At 37.7% G+C, this 23,069-nt stretch overlaps 1 protein-coding gene and 1 pseudogene across 2 annotated transcripts in view; one reads left to right on the top strand and one right to left on the bottom strand.

The window, feature by feature from the left end:
* Positions 1–23,069, bottom strand: part of Lsamp (limbic system associated membrane protein) — a 2,126,592-nt gene that overhangs the window by 1,697,236 nt on the left and 406,287 nt on the right. The gene's annotated exons all lie outside the window — the stretch shown is intronic.
* Positions 1–23,069, top strand: part of LOC110329415 — a 96,934-nt pseudogene that overhangs the window by 34,311 nt on the left and 39,554 nt on the right.

Genomic DNA, 23,069 nt, shown 5'->3' with positions numbered 1-23,069 from the left:
TCTCTCTACTCTCTCCCCTCTATCTCTCTCCAAAATTAAACACTGGGGAGAATGAGTGAATGCTCAGACTATTCTAAATAACACTATTCTGACTGAAGTACTTAGTTCAGAAATTACGTACACAATATCAGAGACTCTTTTCAAACAGCCAGAGATTTTGGCAAAATGAAATGATGTCATCACAAATACATCATTGGTAGACAGAGCACTAGGGATACTTGATACTTGCTCATCCATAGCTGTATTCAAATCTTCCTTGGAGTACCTGAAATCTTGGCAACCAGTGAAACCAAGGCTGAGTTTTCTATATATTTAATAGCAAGAATCTTCCCCATATTCTGGACATATTAAAGACGGGGGGGGGGCAGTAAGAAGAAGCAACCTAGGCAAAAACTAGGCAAAATGAGAACTTAGCAGGTACACTGTGCTGTAGCCATTTCAGACTGAAGGAGAAGGAATTAGCACATCAAAATTGCACTGTGAATTATATATATTGTTTATTGGATTCAATTATGCTTGAATTCATACTATAATAAGCTATACCAAAACCCTACTGCCCAGTGTCCATTTAGATTCTGATAGATTCTGAAGTGAAGATTCCTGCTTGGTTATTATCATATTATTATGGTCAATGACTGAACATTGGAAAGCAGGATGGGCAGTATGAGTAAATATTCTGCAATGCACAGGAACTGTGAGTGGAACACTCTCTTGTATACTTCACACACAAACAAGATAACACAGCATGTTCTTGTCAGTACTGTGGGTTGAATGATTTGACATTTTCTTAAATATTTTCACTGCTTTCTTTAAGGACAAAAAATAATCATATTTTATGAGAATAATTACTTTGTTTATAAAATTCAGAGTGAAAACTATATGATAAATATGATCTTATGACATTTTCAAATTCAGTTTGCAATTCACATTCTGCAACACTGATAGTAAACAACAATAAATACTAACAAAAATTGTAATGGTACAATATTTCAGGAGCCTGTTGTATCTTTAGTGTATTTGATTCATATTATTTATTCTACTTGCCTGTCCCAAAGACTTTTATGGTCATTCTTCAAAATAGAAAGTAAATTTGGTAGGAAATCTAAGGCCAATGGGATGGCTTGAATGAGAAGGCCTTGCCTAGTCTCATATGTTTGAATATTTAATCTCCAGTTGGTGAAACTGTTTAGAGGGATCAAGACCTTTGCCCTTGCTGAAGGAAGTACATCAATCACTAGGGGCAGGCTTTGATGTTTCAAAGGCCTTTTGCCATTTGAGTTAGCTCTTTCTCTGTTTCCTCTTTGTGGATCAAGATGTGAGCTCTCAGGTGTTCACACCATTTTGCCTTGTCTACACCACCATGTATTCTGACACTCTGAATCCATAAGCCTCATATATCTTTTCACATTTCTTTGTCACAACATAGAAAACGAAGGCCAGGCATGGTGGTGCATGCCTTTAATCCCAACATTCAGGAGGCAGAGGCAGTCGGATTTGAGTTCAAGGTGAGCCTGGTCTACAGAGTGAGTTCCAGGACAGCCAGGACAATACACAGAAACCCTGTCTTGAAAAAACAAACAAACAAACAAACAAAAAACAAAGAAGATCAACATGAAGTTATTTGTCTTAACAGTTAGATAATAAATTTTCATATAAATTATTGTTTAATAATTATTAGTCAATTCTTGGAATGAAAGTTGGAGATTTTAGCATTTCTAAAGAGACTTGGGCATATGTTCAAACCTCTGGCTATATATACTGAAACATTTGAAGACTTGAGACACAATATTTCTATTACCACACTGTCCTTTATTACAGCCTGGTAGAACACTCCGTCCTATACTACACTGATCTTATTCACTACTAATTTATGCACACATCACTTTATCACTGCCTCTCTCCATAGCTTTCAATCCTCTGTTCTAGGGGACACTTGAAAATTCAACATACTCTATAGTATATTAAACCTTTTTAAAAGATCACTGGGACACAGACTAGGGAGAAATGTAAGATAAAAAGAGCTAGCCTGACTATGACAATGTTCTGCTGAGAAATTTTATGATATTGAGAAATTGATCAAATGGGAAATAAAAGTGACATACTTCAATATAGTAAGCACTGCATAAAATTAACACCAGTGTAATAATTTATCTTCTGAACAACTTGATTCATATATCTCCTATACCTAGTCTTTTGGCTCCCCCTCATATTCTTTCTCTATTAATTGGTCAGAAGCATGCAAGAATTTTAGGTTGCTATTGATTGATTGGTTGGTTGATTGATTGATTCATTCATTCATTGGTTTTCTCCCTCTTTTACTTCTACTCATTTTATGATGACAAAAATTAAAAATGGTTACACTGTCAGTGGCAGAGGACATGGTATCTTTTTCAAAAGTTGAGGAAACCTAAGTTAGAGAATAACGTAAAATAGGTCTATAATATAGCACATATTCAAAATCACATATATACAATGCACAACACAATGGTTGTTCACAAAAGTACAGGTTCCTAGATGGGATAGTCCTGACTCTCCAAGATTTTCTTATCCTAGTTATTAGGTAGTCACAGAATAACTGTAATCTGGTATGACTATGTCCTGGATTATGGAGTCCAGCCTTTGTCTTCATAGAGCATGATTCGATTAAAAACAGTATGTGTCGGAAGCCCAAGTGGATTACTTTTGTAGATGGTCAGATGCAATGTTGTGGAGACTTGAATGAAAGAGAACTACATTCCCTGAGCAACATGTCTGTATCCTTGAGAGACCAACTAGCAAGAAGTGCTAGAGTCTGTTCATTTCCTCCACTTTTCTGTGGGTAATAAATATGCTTTGCTTAATGTGTTGTACAAAACCTGTGTATATTTATGCAGTTACTAAAATATTTCCAAAGCATTTTAGAAACATTTAGAGTGATTGAAATATCAATGAGTATATCATATCGAGGGAAAAAGTACACATTACTATTGCTCAATAGCAAGGAAAACTTGTTTATGAAAATCACATCTTGTTGGGGAATTCAATCACCCCTAGGACTAAAAAAAAAATAATGTCGCAGAACACAAGGAATGACAGAGTAGATTTTGTCTGACACTATCAAGATCTTGGCCTGCATAAAATTTCTATGAGGTAAAATTTAAAATCATCTCACGTTATGCTTTGGGTAATATGTCTACCTTTAAAAATTTTATAACTAAAATGTTGAACCTCCTTAAAGGAAGGGTTTCAGCAGGCTGCAAAATTGAAAAACTGCAAGCTTCATCAGAAGGAGAGTGTGTCAATGTTAATTAAGCATTCATTAGAAAGGAAGGCAGAGTGAGCCAGGGGAAAATCAGAGAGTAAGATATCACTGTTGGTAATTTAGAAAGTCAGAATAACCTGCCTTGATTAGAGGTTCAACATCAGACTTTTCAGGGAAAATGCAGTGAAAACCAGAAAAGCGGGTGGGGGCAGCTTCCTCTTGCTTTTTCTAGTTTTCATTACAGATTTAAAGGACGGTTGTGTTAAAAGACTGAGTGGGTACCTTTTAAAAGGTCAGTAAAGATGAGAAAAGCAGCCACAGTGGGAATGGGAGGTCTCCCCAGTCCTCTCAGCAACGATTAAGAAAGCTATTGTTCAAAAAATAAATAATAAAAAAAGTATCTAATTAAAGCAATTAACCCAGAATCAGGGAGAGCAGCTGGTGCGGATTTTCCAAGCAAAACCTGGACTTGCTTTAATGTCCCACTCTAGATGGTAAGAGTCCAGGGTCTCATGGTTTTCACCAAAAGATAAGAGTTAATTTTACTTATGACCAGCAAGGAATCCAAGGTTTTGCTTAAGTTAAGTGATAATTGATCATGTGCGAGGAGAAATCAGAATTGTCTGAGTGAACTCAAAAATAATATCATGTAAGCTATAAGGGAAAGTGGGTATTTTGCTATATTAATTAATCTTGGAATTGTAAATCTTAGCTTTGCTGCTTACTTTTGTAATATTTTAAATATCGATTGCGATATGAGTTTGTGTATGCACTCATGACTCAGCCCCTGTGTGGACATCAGGAGACAATGTGCACTGGTGTGAGCTGGCTCTCCCCATCTACCATGTGGGCCCCAAGAACCAGATAGATCATCAGGTTGGGCAGCAAGCCCCTTTCCCGCTGTATAATATTGATGATCCTATTTTTCAACTTTTTTAGAAATTAGTTTCCATAGTAATAGGCTTTCGTAAGGGTTTTCCTAACTAATTCACTTTTTGGTTGATTTTCCCATCTCTGATCCCTGCTCATGTCCATGACGCCTCCCTCCTGTATCATTCACATCGTTCACACTGTTTCCTTCTCTATTCCCATGCTACTTTGCTGTACTATCTTCCCCACTCCTGTCATGTTTTGCTGATCTCATGCTAGAATGCATCAAATTTTCTCCCACCGGGATGCGCGTATTTAACAGTTAGGGACCAGAATCAAGTACAATAGACAACATGAGGCATCTGTCTCTGAGCCTTGTTGTTAGATATAAAAATGATTTTTATTTTTCAGTTCCATCTATTTTCTAACAAGTTTTATTTTTCTTAAAGGCTAACTTTAATCCCACTGTGTTTATGTATCATACTTGTATTCTTTTGAATACTCTTCATTGGTATTTTCATATATATATATATATATATATATATATATATATATATATATATATATAATAAAATACGATCATGTCTACCCTCAATTCCTCTCCTGTGCTTCTTTTATGTAACCCCAATATTATTCCCTCTCAATTGCCTTTCTTTTTTAATTTCCCAAGTTTTGTTTTTGTTAATTCACTGAGTCAGTGTTCTCCTTATGCACCACAATGTGGAATTATCTAATGGAAAGCGAAAAGCAGTAACATCCTCAAAAAAAAAAAAAGGTCAAGGTCATTTCCCCATCCAGAGCAGCAGTTACCAACCACCAACATCTCCTTAGCAGGAGGTGGAGCTTACAAGCCATTTGTTCTATCTGTGATAGATTTTACCTGGCTTGATTTTGTGTAGGTTTTGCGCAGAAAACCTCAGTTGCAGGGAAACCATGATTGCATTGGCCATGTCCTACCCTGATGCTAAGCCTTCTTTCCTTTCTCTTCTACTGTGTTCCCTGAGACGTGGTGAGTATGGTCAATGCAGATGTCCTCACTTTTTCTGAGTCCTTTCGCAAGTTATGCATCTCTCTACTCTCTACTGATCACTGTAACAGATACTTTTCTGACCAAGGTTATACAGAGTCCATGTCTGTGTGTGTAAGTATAAATGTGTAGGAGACAATATTATAGCATGCCCATTTAGCAAGATAACAATCACTGATTCTGCATTGGGGCCTATGAACCCTCAGCCACAGGCTTTTGAACACAATCATAAAAACAGGAATGAAATTTGCTCTTGCCAAGAAGATCTCAAATCCCATTAGAAGGCAGTTATTCGCAAGAGTTATGCCACAATTTCACCAGTAGGAACACCTGGTTTAGCGGACTAGTATTAAATCATGCAAGGTCCAACACTAGATAATTCTGAAGGATGGAAAACTGTTCATTTATTAGGAGACTTAATATGGTAAAAACTATCTGACTACCAAAAATGCACTGTACAGATTCCCTTCCATATCAATCAAAATCCCAATGCCATTCTTCACAGATATAGGAAAACAATCCAAACACTTACATAAAGACAAAAATAACCAAGTGAAAATGTACTGCACTTTCATTATCCATTTAGTTCTTGATGCACATCTAGGCTGATTCTAAGAAATGATACCTCAGATGATTATAAGTATGCAACTTGAATTTTTCAGAGGGCAACAGGTCCATGTGGCCAGCACCAAGATGAATACACATTAAGAAATCTTTGTAGTTTCTAAAGTTAATGTCAGCTAAGGTGGAAGAAAGCAGCTGAGTTTGGAACCACCCCCACACATTTCAGATTAATTATGCCAAATCATATCGATGGATCTTCAGAGTTATATTACTTTTGACAAGTTTTCTTGTCATTCTGCTTTGAAATATGCAATCTCCTTTAGGATTATCATTGACAGACTCTTTTCTGGTTGTCTTGTTCCTCTAAACTCTGTCATGGGTAGATCCTGCTGCTTTATTATCATCTCAAAAAACCTTACTTTAACAACATACTGAGCTCCACAGCCTATTTCCTGTCATATGTGCTGACATTGTACAATCCATACATTGTTAATAATTATGTTATTGTTGTTAATAATCCATCTCCTACATATTATTTATCATTTTTGTCATTGTCAAATAACTAACACCTAGTAGATGGCTGTCATGGTTTATTGACCTAAAAGTAAAGGTTGTATCTACCCACTACCCTAGTAACAGGTTATTAAGTCCTAATTAATTTCTAGATCTCTCAAACTAATTAAGTAGACACTGTTTTGAAACCATTTACATTTCACACTGTATGTTTTCATCATTTTTTAAATTTTATTTTATGTATGAGATACTATTGGTAAAATGTGCTCCATAAGGAAGCTCTGATATGTGCTCCAGAATCTGGATAAACATCAGCTATCTACTAGGTCAAGCTGGTAAGCTAGTATGAACACAGAAGCATAAGGACATCTCCAATGAGGATGGGAAGGAATCTCACATATATTCCTGTGATGAAAGTTCTGAGAATACACACATGGGATTTTAGGTTTGCAAAACAAAGTTTTGCTTCCTTTATACAAAGTCACAATAGGTGTCTATTAAGTTAGCACCCAGAAAAGTAGGCCACTTCATAGAGGAGACAGTTCATCACAGGTTTGATATACATGTTCATATGCTTCTCTTTATTGTAACTGCCAAGTCTCATATCATTCTGTGGGCTGCATCCCTTTTCCTTAATATCTATGTTGAGGGAACGAAAGAAACATTTCAGAAATGAAAGATTAGTTTCCTAAATTATAAAGATGAGCTTTGTAATCACTTTCCTTTAAGCAAGGAATTAAAGGATAATAAAAGCCCTAATTAAGGACCTCGTTAGCTTAACTAGATTTTCATATGCAAAACACTGTTATGAAATGCTGCTATATGATGGCAATGCCTTCTGTCCACAGCAAGCCAAAGGCAAGGATCTCTACAACAACTTTGTGTGAATTTTTACCTTCCTTTGACCCAGCAGCATATATTCATTTCTCCAGGGCCACCAATTCTTTTTTCCCCTATCCCTGAATTCCACTTTGCCTGTTAGATGCCAAGACTTGCTGCCTTCTCAACAATTTTCCTCAGATTCATTTGTTAATTCAAGTAGCAAATACCAACCCAGCCTTTAATATGAGCCCAGTGCCAAGCTTGGAGATTGGAGGCACAGATTAATATTGCAATTTCTTTTCTGTCTCCCTTGTCCTCGAGTCCATTCATTCATCATTAGCCTCCCATGTAATTACTTTTGCGATTCCCTCCTCTTCAGGCAAAATGCCTTTTGTAGGCTGGTCTCACAACCGCCCACTCTGTTTCTGTTCTCTCTCTCTCTCCTGCAATAACTGTTATTATATCAGGCACTTCTGACTTATCCAAGTCCTCAGCTGATATTACCAAGTGATACCACTGGGTCATTCTATGCCTTTGCTTATTAGTGTATATTGCAGTGTGTCAGGAACAGAGATAAGAGGAACATGTTTCTCTAATGAATCTTAAAACTGGGCTGGACTAATTCAGAATGATACTCATTGCCATTCTGTGTAAATGGCAATAACAAATTTTCTTTCATGATGCTTTAAAATTACAGTTAAGCCCAATACACTAATAAAAATCTCTGGTTAAAAGGCTAAGCGCCCTCAAATTCTCTCCTAGTAAAAATTCTTACTGTTTTATCTTCAAAGTCAAAATCATAATAAAAAAGATGCAATTTAAAAATCCCCTGTATGAGGGGCCTAAGCATTCAAATAGTTTTAAAATGTCAAGAAAGATGGTTTAGAAAGATGGCCTTATAAGAGTGCATCCTACTCTTCCAGAGGACCTGAGTCTGATCCCCACATAAGGTGGCTCACAGTAGACTGTAATCCCAGATACAGGGGAGCCAATGTGATCTTCTGGACCGTAGGAACACCTGTACACACGGGACACACAAATACACACACACACACACACACACACACACACACATACAAAGAGAGAGAGAGAGAGAGAGAGAGACAGACAGACAGACAGACAGACAGACAGACAGACAGTCAGAGACAGAGAGACAGAGACAGAGATAAAGAGACAGAGAGACAGAGACAGAGATAAAGAGACAGAGAAATAGAAGTCAAGGAAACATTTTTTCCTGTAGAAACATTAGAGTGAATTTTGAAGTCAGAAGAACTAGATGAAAACATTAGCTTAATATTGACTCTCCTGTTGTCTCATCCTTTAAAAACAGGATTAATAATATGGATTTGATTTGATGGAGTGGCTGCTAGGATTAAATAACATCCTGTGTACTGAATATAATGTGTATAATTCATATGTAGGTGAAAATCATTTTGGAACTAGCTCAGATGTGTGAAAATCCAGCGTATGAACTACAAAACAGGTTGTGGTGATTAATTTCATCTGTCAGTTTGTCACCTGGAAGAGTTGCAGTGAGATGTGGCCTACATCAGGTTGTCTTGAAGGCATATCTGTGAAGGATGTTTACTATTATTATTTACTATATTCTTTGAGGTTGAAACATCCAACCACTTTGATAGGCAACATTTCCTGGCCTTGGGATGCTGAACTACATCAAAAGGAGAAAGTTAGCTGAGTGTTAAGCATACATGCATTCATCCAGTCTCTCTCTTCTTTAGACTGTGACTGGACTAGCTGTTCCAAGTCCCTGACACTTTATTGACTAAAGATGCTTTTGTCAAGCATTTCACCTCAGCAATAGGAATGGAAACTAACAGACAGCTCACCATTTAAAGGAATGAAGAATAAGAAGGAGAGCATTTCTTCTTTAACTGGGTAACAATGCTTTACTTTTCCCCACTTTCTGAATCCAGACAACACTACACTATCCCAGAACCTGAAACACACACACACACACACACACACACACACACACACACACACAGAACTTTCTTTAAAAAGACAATACCACTGAATAGTTTCATTTTATCTGGACCAAGTTTTCTTGATCGAATTGAGTAGAAACTATGAACTCCATGAACATGGTAGAGGTCCCACATTTGTGTCCTTGGCGGCTCTCTTCATTCCTATTACAGTTAATAATAATTAGATGCTTACAATACACCAGGCCCTGTAAAAGAGGAGAAGTACAAAGTACCTTGGCCCACAGGAGATGCATCATTGATCTAAGAAAGACCTCAATGAAAATAGGAACCTAACACAGGAAGACAGGATGGTCCATGGGAGGCCAATCTACCGTTACTGTACAGTGGACAGAGGAACCTTCTAGGAATGCAGAAACAAACTGGATAAAAAAGTCAAAATGTGTGTGCATTCAACAGCCATATAGGCTGCAAGGCCAGACACCAGCACTATATGTAGCCAGGGAAGTGGAAAGTGCAAACTTCAAAATGCATTATGACTAAACATAGATGTTAGTATGAATGTAACAAGGTCCAACTAAAAGTAGCTTATATATGACTTGTGCTGTGTATGAGAGGTACTGAATAACAGATAAGGAAAACAAAAGGGAGATTAAGTAAAATTAATGAACATATTCTTGAGTATAATATATTTTTCTAATGTTCAATAATATTTATTGAACCCTGCCAAATACAGTGTGTCATAGTGTAGTGTGTGTGTGTGTGTGTGTGTGTATGTGTGTGTGTGTGTGTGTGCATGCGTGCGCGGGTGTGTGTATATGTGATTATGTGCATGCATGTGTGTGTTTGTGCATGCACATATTTGTATTCAATGGAGCTTGAATACAAAAGTAATAAGACTGTCTTGAAACTTAAGTAGACTAGCAAGAGAAAGACTGCAGATGTGTAGTATTTTGAAATCAAGTATATTAAATATAAAATAACTCAAAGCAATTTGATATTTATTACCTTATTAAGCTCAAGAACAATAGACTATATTGGCTTACCAAGGCATGCATTGAAATTTTTGTGCTTTGAAATTATAACTCTAGTCAATATTAGATTTTATGCCACTCAAATCTCTTTGGGTATTTAGTAAAATTGCAGCGAGAACTATGAATGTCTCAGAAGCATGCTATTGGTTAGCCTGAAGGTTGATATTTCTGAATGCATCCCTTGTTTTAGATGTGGGATGTTGGATTAGTCAAGGTCTTATTGTTCTCAAAAAGTTTGCTGAACTTTGATATTTTTTGTTTTTATGGACATTTTTACGCAAGTGACCAGAGAATACTTATTCCTGAAGTTTATACCTTATAAAATTAAATAAATTCTCTATTACTAGAGTTTTAAAACACTTTAATATGATAAATAAAATTTAACAGAAATTTGTTCCCTGAGGAGAACTGTGCTAAGTGTTGTCTATTCATTAATCTCATATATTTCTGCCACCAGTCTCAGTAGAGATATGTTATTTGCCACCTCACAGATGTGAACACTGAAATAGATAAACAGCCCATGAAGATATGCTTCATCTCTTTATCCAGTTTCAAGACTTGAAAATAAATGCTTGCTTTACTGTGATTTCTATATTCTAAAAAATTAAAGAGAATGCTAATTTCTAACTCCTGAACATTTCTTTCAAAATTTTCAACCAGATGAAATGGGAGGGATGTAATGAAAGTGAAATGCAGTCCCCTTCAACTATCTGAGAAATTGTATATATATTAGTATATTAAGTATATAACATATACTATTGTATATTATCATATATATTAAATGTAACACTTCATATTTCATATTATATATAAATATAATCATATAATATATAATATTATATATGTAAATAAATATAAACTATTCCATTAGGAAATCAGGCATATTCAATCCTAATTATTTAGTAAAATTAGTGCCTTCTCTCTTTCTGAATATGTTCATGAAAAGCAGGGTGGATACCTAAATTTGACATTTTCATTTTCTTAGTTAGTATGCCAAAGAAGAGGACCCCAGCAGAGAGACACCCAACAGAAGTATTGGTGGTAACGGCAGCAGATGGAAAGGGAAGGTCTGGGCTACTAAAAATGATCAGACATCGTCCTACAGCTGGGAAATCAGCAAGGAATGTAGATCAGCCTTTCTCTTCATTAAATCTGTAATTAAGACCCCATTCTGCTTTGTTGAAATCCTGCTGTGTTGGAAGGTAATACCCTCTCTCTACTAGAGTGAGGGAAACCCTGAAAAAGGCAACGTGATAAGTTAATCAAAGGGTTACGTGACGGTAAGGGTGGGAAGAGATTGAGGAAAGACCAGAAATAATCACCAAAGGATTTTAAACAATTTCAACATGCAGATCTGCTGTACATTAAAGGACATGGAAACATATGCAGGAGTCTGTGTTCTCTGCTCTGAATTTTAATGGCAGGAGGCAAAATCACAAAGTACATTGCATATAATAGATATAATTCCTTGTCATATATGAAAATAATACAATATTTAGTTGGTATTAGAACAGTTACTGAAATGGTAAGCAATATCACAAACTTACAGCCATGGTATTTTTATACAATAATTGAGATTTTACAGAGCGATGTAAGATGAGATGATTGGTAGAGAGAAGTCTCCCCATGCAACTGCATTTGAATGTGAGCTGTGGACCTACACATTCCAGACTGATTTCATTCCCATTCAAATATGTCATCCATTGGTTTACATAGACATATTTAACAGTTATTATCATGCGAGTATTTACAGACCCTTGAGGAAAGAACATCTGGAGGCTTACTATTTGTGGCATGGGCACTCCCTTCAAGTATGGACTTTTAAATGCCTTCTTCAAGAGTTAAGCTTTCTGAGGTCTCATTTTCTTTAATACATCCAATTTCATCTTTCATAACTTAGTGAAGTATAGTTACAACCTTCAATATTTTGCCCAGGGGGAAAATAGTTGAAATGTCTGAGAAGTAACTGGCTTATGAAAGAATTTCTAATGTTGTTTAGAATAATCATAATGTATCATTTTCGAGTTTGTAAGACAGAAGGGATGTACATGATTTCTGGTATATTGGTTATATGCATTTGGTTACTCTGGATTAGAGATCAGCAATAAGAGTTTCCTAAACACGTATAGATCATTTCCTCCTACCCATAACAATTGGTAACTGAAAATACAATGCACCAATATAGCACCAAAGAGGTGCAAATATATTCTTACATTTATTAAAGGTAATGATATATTTATTGGATTTTTGGGCTATTTTTCCAATTCCTAATATTTTCCTTAACAATATGAAAATTCCTGTGAAGGGCGTATGAAAACATCATCTTTTCCTTACGTACCCCAGTTACCACACAAGATTCTTGTAAACCCAGAAACCAGGATAGCTCCCTCATACTTCCGAGCAATGCTGAATTTAAGTATGCAGATACCTGATTGTTTACAGTCAGTACTACACTACTTGGTAAGAAGTTGTCAAATCACAGACGTTTAGCTAACAATACCTATCTCTAAACAGTGCTTCCAAATATGTAGTGTGTACACAAAACACTGATGGGTTATCCCGAAAGGAGAAAGGAACAAGGGATCCTGTAGGGTGCTTCTGTGTCAAAGATTCTACACTAAGCTAGAATCTGCCATAAGGTATCTTACTCTACCAGTACCAGTCCAAGTCACTGGAGAAAACTGCTTGCCATGAAACTAAACACCCTTATTTTGTTTCCCCAAAAAAGGTATGAACAAACCCCATGGTGTTACAAGAAAATTGACTTCCACACCTTGTTGCCTGACATTTGTATATGCACTGTGCCAAATATGTACCCATCAAATAAATACATGTAAAAACATGCTTTAAAATATAGTTAAAAATAACATCCCATAATGTTGCTCTTTAGGGCAGATTTTGAGTGGCCTACGTGACTACTGACCATGGTTCTCTTATGGGTGCTGTGGGGGGCAGTAACTTAGTCAGGGGCCAGAGTTTCAGGAGCATAAGGGAACACCTACAGTGTCATGAAGGTGAATTATGACCATCGGGGTTCAGACTTCAACTCAACTGGAGAGCAGCCCGCAATTCCTCAAAGAGTACTGTGATGTGGTATTCCACAGCTGACTATTTGTAGTTGTTTTAATTAAAGCTAAATAGCATTAAAGTTGCTTTTTTTTTTCCTGTGGCATGCCTCTTATTTCAAGGCTATCAGCACATCTGGCGATTGGAGCCAACCATATTGGACAGCATCGTGATAGGATATTTCTACGAAGACAGAAAATTCTTAGGAAAGCTTTATTTGAGCACAGCAAGAACGTACTAGAAATAATTTTTAAAAGGCGCCTTCATTCAATTGACTTCTCACATCTGTGGGTGCGAAAGTCATGTCCCTCGAAACCTTGCCATTAAAGGCTTACTCCACAGCATCCTTTACACATGAGGACGATATAAATGGCCTTACCACAGAGTTCACTCCTTGAGTCATGGTGACAGGGAGGGTGATGAGCTTTCTGAGACCAAGCTTTTAGAGAAAGAGGAAAGAAACTGCATGTCAGCTCCCTCTCCACGGGAAGGAGAAGGGGGTTCAAAGATGCCCAAAGAGAAAATGACTAAGAGGCAGCCATGCTCCTCTCGAGGGAAGACTGGAGTGATATTAATCAGCACGCTATTGTGTACAGAGAGGGTTCTCTCAGGAGAAGAGCAGGCATCTGTCCTCCTCACACACCCGAGAGGCCCTGCAGCTGAAAATGCTTGTGTCATATCACCACGCAGGCCACTTTTCCCCTCGCTTTCTTTCCTGGTTCATTTGCTATTCTGTGGGCTGTTTAGCAATAAGCGCTCCATCTGATTAACATTTCAAACCCATTGTTGGTCTTCAGTGGCTTAAATGAACTAATCATCATTAGGACTTCAAAACCTGTCTGGCAATGACTTCAAAGGGGTGGAGGGAGAAAATAGAGAAGGAAAGGAAAAAAGAAAGAACTTGACTCATTAAATCAGTCATCCTTCAGTAGTTGGGCAAGACCCGAAACAGAAGCTGTGTCTGAGTATTTTCATCACTAACCCAGTCATGGACTCAAAGGAGAGCAAGGGCCAGAAATGTGGAACCTGAAACCTGCCCACTGAACAATAATAACAAAGGCTATTTTTTTGCTGGAGAACATGAGAAATGGAATCCACCGGCCCCATCACCTCTTCATTACTATTGTTTTAGTTTTGGAAAATCTGTTTATGAGTCTGATGTCAGAGGTGAGGGGCGGGGGGGGGGGAACCTTACAGCAGAAGCCATTTGTCTCGTGTTCTTCCTTCTTCTTTAGCCATATTGACAGAAGCACAGCTCTTACATTAATCAAGGTGTGTTGTCCTGATGACTTGCTGCAACACTAACTCTGCCTGCATTGGAGCCTTTTATCTCTTGGATCACATGAGCTACCTACCAGCCTATCAGAATTTCAGGTTCTACAAAGAGCACATATCCAAGCTGGGTGTTCTCCGTGACATATCCGCTCTTCATCTACTCTGTAACGAAATTTCATTTTGATTTTGGCACAACTAAGTGTCAAAAAAGGGTGGGTGGGTAGAGGGAGACAGGATTCCTATGCTTACCTATTTAGACACACTGATATTCTGAAAGAATATTTGAAATTTAAGTGGTGGATTTGAAGATTGAACAAGAGTATTTTCTTGTGAAATCACCATTTCCTACATATTACTCAGTCCATGTGAGGTAGGAATATGTTTTCTACAGCATAACACATATGACAGACAATGACCACAGGCTATGTAGACTCACAGTCATAGAGTATGCACCATGTTATCTTTTTCATTTCTTTTTTTATTCCATATTCAAGGCCATAGTAAATTCATATGCAGTTAATACTATTTCTATGCATCTCTCATTTAACAAAGTCACTCCTAAGCTGACCATCTTCTGAGAGGAGCAGTATCTAGCTAAAATTCAAAACTCATTTTATTCCAACTGGATTCATTATTTATAATATTTTCTTTTATTTGTGGCACACAATAATGCTAGCTTATTGTCTATTCATGAATGTAACAAAATGATTCTTGTAAAATATATTTAAGCAAATATAGTCTTTAAAGAAAATATTTGCGTTATAGCAAAGTAAATGAATAGAGTACATTTCATAATCACATCCATTTGAAGCACCATGTTCACTGGAGAGATTTAAAAGGGGCGGGGGAAGAAAAGGAAATACGTGCAAACCCCAGTGGTAACCAACCTCCTGTGTACCTCCTGGGTAAGTGCTGATCTCATGGACTGTGTATGATAACATCCTAGGAAGTAATATTAACAGAATCTACAAGCAGCATAATGAGGGAGAAGAGATTTATTTGCTTAATAAAATAATTTTTTGTGAGGGGAAAATATTGTAATAGGTGCATAAGTGGGTGAGCCACAGATGATGCAAGAATAGCTCATCAGTTCCGACTTGGCTAACGAGGGGAAATTGCTTAGAATTTGTCAAAAGTTTAGCCAAAATTCAAGTTTAATATCTTATTGTTACCTTTAGAAGTAAGAAGGAAACATGAGACTTGTTCCAGTCCTCTGAATCAGTGTCTTTTACTTCTTGTTGAATGAGATCCAATACAGTTAAATTAGCAAATACTTAATAAATTCTTTGCCATTAACGAACGCAATGTGACACTGACTTCAAAATACTAGTTTATACTTCCCGATTGTTTTTGTTAGATGAAACCCTTCTCCAGTGCTTGCTAATCATGCCTACAGCATGGGCTTAGGTATCAAGAATATTATGTGGTAATCTAGCTAGCAGGCAAGTGGTTCAACAGGAAAAGCAACTTGTCACTAAACCTGACAGCCTGAGTTCGATCCTTGAAACTTACACAGTGGATGAGAAAATCAATTCCTTTCACTTGTTCTCTGATCTACACATGTACTTCATAGCATATACACTTATGTACATACAAACGCTACAAATTAATATAATGTGATATCCTTAGACTTGATGTGTGCTTATGGACAGGTCTCATCTGATTATACCTTACCACAGACCTACTGCATAGGAGTTTTATGAACTTTTAAAAAATTAACTTTTGCTTTTAGAGATTATAATATAATTATATAATTTTCCTTTTCTTTTCATTCCCTCAAACATCTCCTGTGTCCTTCTTCCTTATTCTCTTTCAAATTTGTGACCTCTCCTTTTTTGTTATTTTTACATAATATATAACATATTATATACACACATAAAATTTATTTGGTGATAGATATCATATGATATATACCATTAGAGAACTTCTGAGAACTTCTGGGTTTAGAAGGTCATCATTTATAAATGATTTTCTTTTGGTTGTTGTTTTTTTTTTTTTTTTTTTTTTTTTTTTTAAAAAAGGGGTTTTCCTTGGTACCCCTGGCTGTCCTGGAACTAACTTTGTAGGCCAGACTGGCCTTGAACTAAGAAATCTACCTGCCTCTGCCTCCCAAGTTCTGGGATTAAAGGTGTGTGCCACCACTGCCTGGCTCATTTATAAATGCAAGTTTTGTAAGTAATATTATAGGAAAGACAGACCACTATCCAGTTGAGAAAGAATTCTGATGTTGAAATGATGAAGTAAATGTGACAGTTGTTGCTATCCTGATATAATATGAACGTGAAGAAGGTGGTGACTCCAGGAATCATGGAAGAGAAAGAAACTACTGAGAATTAAAGGATAAATTATTCCTCAACATGCTGTATTGATGATCTTCAGGGATGACAGGGTTATTTATGTCTTAAACATGCATACAGAATGCCTTATTAGCTGAAAGAATGGATGCTGTTGGGGACATGCAGAATATGAAAGCCATTGGAAAAGTTGGGCCAGACAAGTTACTTATTTGAAATCAAAGCTGCGACTTATTAAAAATATTTCATAGGGCTCAGTTTTTAATATCATTGGCTACTCTTTCAAGGACACAAAGTCAATTCCCAGCCCCCATGTGATAGCTCAAAAGTGTTTGTGACTCTAGTCCTAATCGATCCAATGGCCTATTCTGGTCTCTATTCGCACCTGCTATGAATGGGATGCACAGATGTATATGCAAAATAGAAATGCATATAAATATGAATAAATAAAATAATTTAGTAAATGTATTATTGTTTTAGACATATTTGCATCTGGGAAAGAAAAGAGATACAGAGAGAGAGAGAGAGGGCAAGTTGAGGAGGGAGAGGGAAAGAGGAAAGAAAGGAGGGAAAGGAGAGAGAGGAGGCTAGTTGAAGTAACAAATAATTATTCACACTCAAATGTGAGGGAGTGTGGGTGTCTCCAAAGTGTTGCTGTGGTTTTATGTATTGTACCAGAAACAATCCACAAAGTCATAATATGTTAGAAACAGTCAGCATTTGGAAAAGAGAAGTTGGCTGCACAGCATACAAGTGCTGACTGCAGAGCCATGGTGGATGTCATAAACTAGGACAGAAGATAGGCTCACAGAGTCTATAAGCATCCTTGGTGTAGAATCACATGTCTTGAATAATGCCTTTTGAGCAGTATACAAGCAAAGAAAGATCTTAAAAAAAAAAAAAAAAAAACACCACCACCACCACCACCACCAACAACAACAACAACAACAAAAACACTATTTACATGTCGAGAGCAATACAGTCAACCCGCAGCATTGCAATGACTACGCTGATTTGAATTTGCCTCAATTAAAGAGCTCTTTCATTGAACTAAAGTTTCTAAAAATGTTACTTAATGGCACCACTGTACTTTTACTCGGTTCATTCGGCTGAAACCTATGTGCTTGTTATGTTTGCTTTTATTCTCCTGTTCTATTGTAGAACCGTAACAATAAAAGTGAATTTAAACCACTGCATTTTAAATTCAGAAACCACCTTTTCTTCCAACGAGGCAGCATGCTGTACCTGCAAGATCTTAAAAGTCTGTGGAGCTACACTGGTGTCTGGAATGTGGCTGCAGCATTTTGGGTGTAAGCACCGGGACTGCAGGGTATTGCACGATGATGACTTCATTTCAGGGTTCCTCTGCTTCTTTATCTATGAATTGAAGAAGGGATTAGCCCCTTACCAGAGCAGTTGGCACAAACCGGACACATAATTGACACCCCCAGCCAGGTGCTGTTGTTTGCAGCGTAACAGGGACCAAGCTGATATCCTCCACACCATTTTAACTGACTAGAGAGTTGCTGAGGGAAACATCAGGCATATGTCTTCTGCTTCAAGTTTGTGAATATGGCTCTAGCTTCAGACAAGACGGAATTTCCACAGGGTGATTCTGGAGTTTAGCCAAATGCCTTTCAGAGAGGGGCTGGAGAAAACAGCCACTGTTTCATTGCAGTAGCATGGTAGGCTCTGCAAAAACTGAAACATGTTGAGTGGCCAATGATAGCTGATGTGGGAGCTCAGGTATAGTAAAATCTATCTGTCCAGCTGACCCTTCTTAATCAGCAGTTAGTCTTAGGCTATAGATCCCAGTCCCTCTCCCCATCATGTAGTCCTCCTCCCCCTTCCTGATTTCTGGTGATTTCCCTAACACTTCCCTTTTCAGTACTTGGCCTCAGTCCTAAATATGATGGTGATACAGACCCAGGACATCATTCACCCTACTTTGCTTCCCTAACATCTACCACACTGACCACAAAAGTACTCTTTCTCTTGAAGACAAGATGGACACACTCATTCTGAACACTGACAACTACCTAGAATTTCCTCACCTCCAACAACTTTGGAGACTTACCACTTCTAAATTGTTACCAATCCTCCAGATGTCACTGAGAATGTTACCAAAGGTGGGAAGCAAAAACAAACAAACAAACAAAAACAAACAACAAAACTAATACAGTTTTCTATTATTTTAATGACAATGTCAGTTGTCTATGGATCATGTCTCTGAATTATTTTTCTTGGCCCTTCTGTTAGCTAAAAATATGCATGTAGGTTCTTAACTAAAACCCAAATCTCCCTAGTTCATGCAACACTCAGTAACTGAAGTGGATGGAATTCAGGTACAGGAGTGAGGCATGGGATGGTGCCTTGTGGGGCAAGAATTTTATGGTTGAGGAGAGGTTTTTACCTGTCTTCCTTCAGTATTCCATCTATGTCATAGCTTTTATTTCAGTCTCAGGAGATTTGGAGGATGCTGAACTATAGAGTCGAAGAAATGTTTTAACCTGAAGTACTGTGATTGACATCAGCAACACATGAAGCGCTTGTGAAAACACAGGTCTCTAGGCTGTTTCTGAACCAGTAAGTGTGGACTGAGGGCAGCATTCACAAGATTCCACATGACAAGGGCCTGGGGAATCACACTATATAAATACTGTCCTTTTTATCACCATGTTTCTCAACCAGGCAAAAACCTTATAAAATTCTCACTAGGTAATTTTTGAAATTATGCAAATTACACATTACAATTCTATTTCTAAAAGAGGAAAAATCAAATCTTTACAGCTTGGATTACCTACAAAGTTTTATCATCATCATCTCTCCTTACCCCAACCCACTCATTTTTCAGGATCTCAGGAAAACCCTATCTTTTACATACTTCCTAACATGTTAATAGCTCCATTTGGGGTGGTCAGGATCATGTTCATGAAATTAAACTAAAAGTCATCATCTCTCTCTTTAAAGGGAGAATAATGTGAAGAAGCAATATAGTTCTCTCGAAAATCTTAAAATGTAAACCCTTTTATGCTTTGCTTGGAGTGAATGAAAGAGACATGTTGATTAAACAAAGTGGCTTTGGGGAAATAAAAGACTGTGATGGTAAATTAGGAGAGAGAGAGAGAGAGAGAGAGAGAGAGAGAGAGAGAGAGAGAGAGAGAGAGAAAGGGAGGAAAATCAGTGTTATCCAGTACCTACTGTGTTTGGCACTGAAGTGTCCTCTACAGGGTTTCACATGTTCACATGAATATCCAATTAGTCAGCAATGCACAATGCATAAATGCTACATTTTTCTTAGTGTAGGAGCACAGATCACACTGAGTGTTCCACCCTCTCCACCTGTATAAATAACACAGACTTATGAACCATGCTAACTGGCCAATGACCTCTATCATAACCCTTATTTGTGTGGTAGAGAAAAATCAGAATAACAAAGTGACCACTGAATGGACAATTTGCCTGAAGTCCTATTGCTCTTGAGTAAAGAAGCTGAACTACACTGTGGCTTTGGCTAGTAAGTCTGCATGGAGTCTTCTAGAGGATACTAGGTTGTTTTCCTTTTATATAGGAGATGCCATGGTGTGTTTTACATAGAAAAAAAAAATGCATCACTACACAACACAGAAGTACTGAACGATCGGTTTGGAAATTGGGTATAGGAAACTTTCGGGATAGCATTTGAAATGTAAATAAAGAAAATAATAAAAAAAAAAATCAATAAACAAAAATTTCACAGAAATTGCATATCTGAACTGCATTCCTCTCTCTTTTTTCTCATTATGGTCTCTCATTCTTTAACGGTGACTGTACTTCCTGTGCTGTAACAGAGGCAGGGGACAGATGAGGATTCAGGTCAAAAGGAAGGTGTCATCTCTCGAAGCTGCGCGTGTGCTCAGAGAGCAGAAGATGGGTGCTGCAGCAGACTCTGGAGAACTGTTTGGAGTCCCAGATGCAATCCCATGAATATCATGAGTGCCTATTTTATTCTCTGAATGGGTCAACACAAAGGCAAGCAAAAAAAAAAAAAATCTAAATTGCTGCTATTAAATGGCAGGCTGCCAGAAATCGGAGAGAGCCCACACTGACACAATTATCTCAACTCTAAAGGGAAAATTCAAAGCCAAGATTCTACATCTCATCCAAATATCCAGCCAATCAGCCTCAAGGTTTCCACTCTTAGAAGCGGGACCTTCTTTCTGAGACACTCAGGAGTCATCCGGCAGATGCTCCAGGTGCAGATGGAAAGTCAAAGCTCGTAGTTTGGTGCTAAAGGATAGCTTGTACCATGTGTAAAGTGGAACCACCCCCTGATCTCCCACTCCTAATGTAGATGCAGAAGCTTATAACTGAATAACATGCAGTAAGAATGAAAAGGTATCCTTCTGAGAGGGGCTCAGTAAATTTTCTCTCACTTGTTTTCACAGTGATGGGTAATGCATAGAAGACAGAATCAAGAGCAGAAATGGCACACAGCACTCACAACCCCAACCTATTCTGCTCTTTCAAGTCAGGGCTCTATGGAGGAGCAGCAGTCGGGAAACCTGGAGTGGCACTTCTTCTTGCTCCTTATGGACTTCCATGTAACATAGCTGTTGGCTACTGAACTGAATTCAGAATTGAGCGGATTTATTTTTGACATGGCCAGCATGGCACAGCTGGAGATGACGCAGAAGCTGAGTTAAGTGTGGCATTATGAGTCCCCAGATCTAATATCTTCTTAATAAAGAGTATTGTTTTGCTGTGGACATAAAGGAAATTGTGTTTGTATGTGCTCAGAATGCAGCCCTGAGTCTATTAAGTTAAGATGCGGACGGAGGAGAAACCTAGTTAGGTGCGTGCACATATTACTCCAATTTTTTTGCACCTGCACATTCAATGTGTTCTAGGGTTGAGAAACTAACAAAGGAGGTATGGGTGACTCTAACAGGCTTAGTGCTAGTAACATCAAAGCACAAGGAGCAGAGCTAGCTGCAGAGAGCCAATAAACTTGGCATTGCAAACTGACAGACTGTCCAGATGGCAAACGTCATTCAAGTGTATATTATATTTTGAATAGGATTATCCCTTAAACCCCTTATAACTCTTTAAATTCTATATAGAGATAAATCTTTGCAGTTCACAGTGAACTTGCATTTGACATCCCCCTCCCTCTCCAACAAATCATAAACCACTCAACACAGATAGTGCGAGGAATATATTGCCTATAAACGTTTAACCATCTATTGTGAAAGCAGCATAATATTTGTACATCTCCCCATTATTTGTGAATATTCAACCTTTAACTATTTTCATGTATATTTACTGCTCTTTCTTTATACATTGATCATGACTGAGAAGCATGAGTTCGTCATTTTACTTTTGTTTCCATGCCCTTTTACAGTCTAAAATTTCACTATACACCACAGCCTCAAGTTAATGTGTTCTATGAATTCACCGGACTCATGAATATCTACCATTTTCCAGAGTACAGAAATATCAAAACGAAACACACATATACACAATACTGAATTTTCTTCAACTCTAAATATAACCCATTCCCAGACCCAATTCAACATTTTTATATGTAGTCTCACACTATTAAGGTTCACTTCCTCTGATGTTCGAGCAGGCACTTCCCTGATGTTAGACAGGTCTCTGCCAGGTACACTACAAAAGCGTTAGGCTGACAGCTTCATTTCTGTTACCCTGACCACTTGCTTAGGCCTGGATTTGGAAAGAGCAGTGTAAAGTTGGATTCCACTAACATGTGACCCCAAGATGTGAATGCAACATAGCCTACATCAGGAGCATTTCCAGTTGAGTGACAGAAAGAAACTGATCATAACAAAGCAGACACTCATCCCCAAGGTTTCCTCCTGGATGTGACACATATTTAGTTAGCCAGAGGAAAACTGACAGAGCTAGCCCTCCTACCAATTGGCTGCTGAATTATAATCACACTGCAGGGAGTGGTGGAGAATACCTGGGAATGATCTTACACACTCCATTCCACTATGCCAGGCTTCTCCACCTGTCAGTTCTCAACCTCAAACCTTACATTATATTTTCTCCTGTCAGTCGTTACTAATGCCTTTAATGCTATTCAACGGGATTCTCCTGTCCTTTCCATAGGAACGTTTATACAGAAGATCATGTCCTGTGACATTTCCAAGAGATTTTGATTTTCTTGGCAGTTCTCTTATGAGGTAAGCTGCTGGAGTGAAGAGATGTTTGTTTTTTTTTGGTTTTTTTTTGTTCTTTTTTTTTTGGTGGAGTAACCAGTTCTAGGCCCATTTGGTTCTGGATCAAAGAGAGTGCAAACAGAACCCTTTAGTCCCCATGTGAGGAAATCCAGTTAGATGTGATATTGCCACAGAACAAATAAATGTATTTAATAGGAATATATTTGACAAGAAGTCTTCTTTCTTTTAATAAACA

Source organism: Mus pahari, chromosome 12 (assembly GCF_900095145.1).
Source record: "Mus pahari chromosome 12, PAHARI_EIJ_v1.1, whole genome shotgun sequence".
NCBI classification, from domain to species: domain Eukaryota; kingdom Metazoa; phylum Chordata; class Mammalia; order Rodentia; family Muridae; genus Mus; species Mus pahari.
Note: the sequence above shows the minus strand (reverse complement) of the source record. Positions and strands in the feature narration are given on the sequence as shown.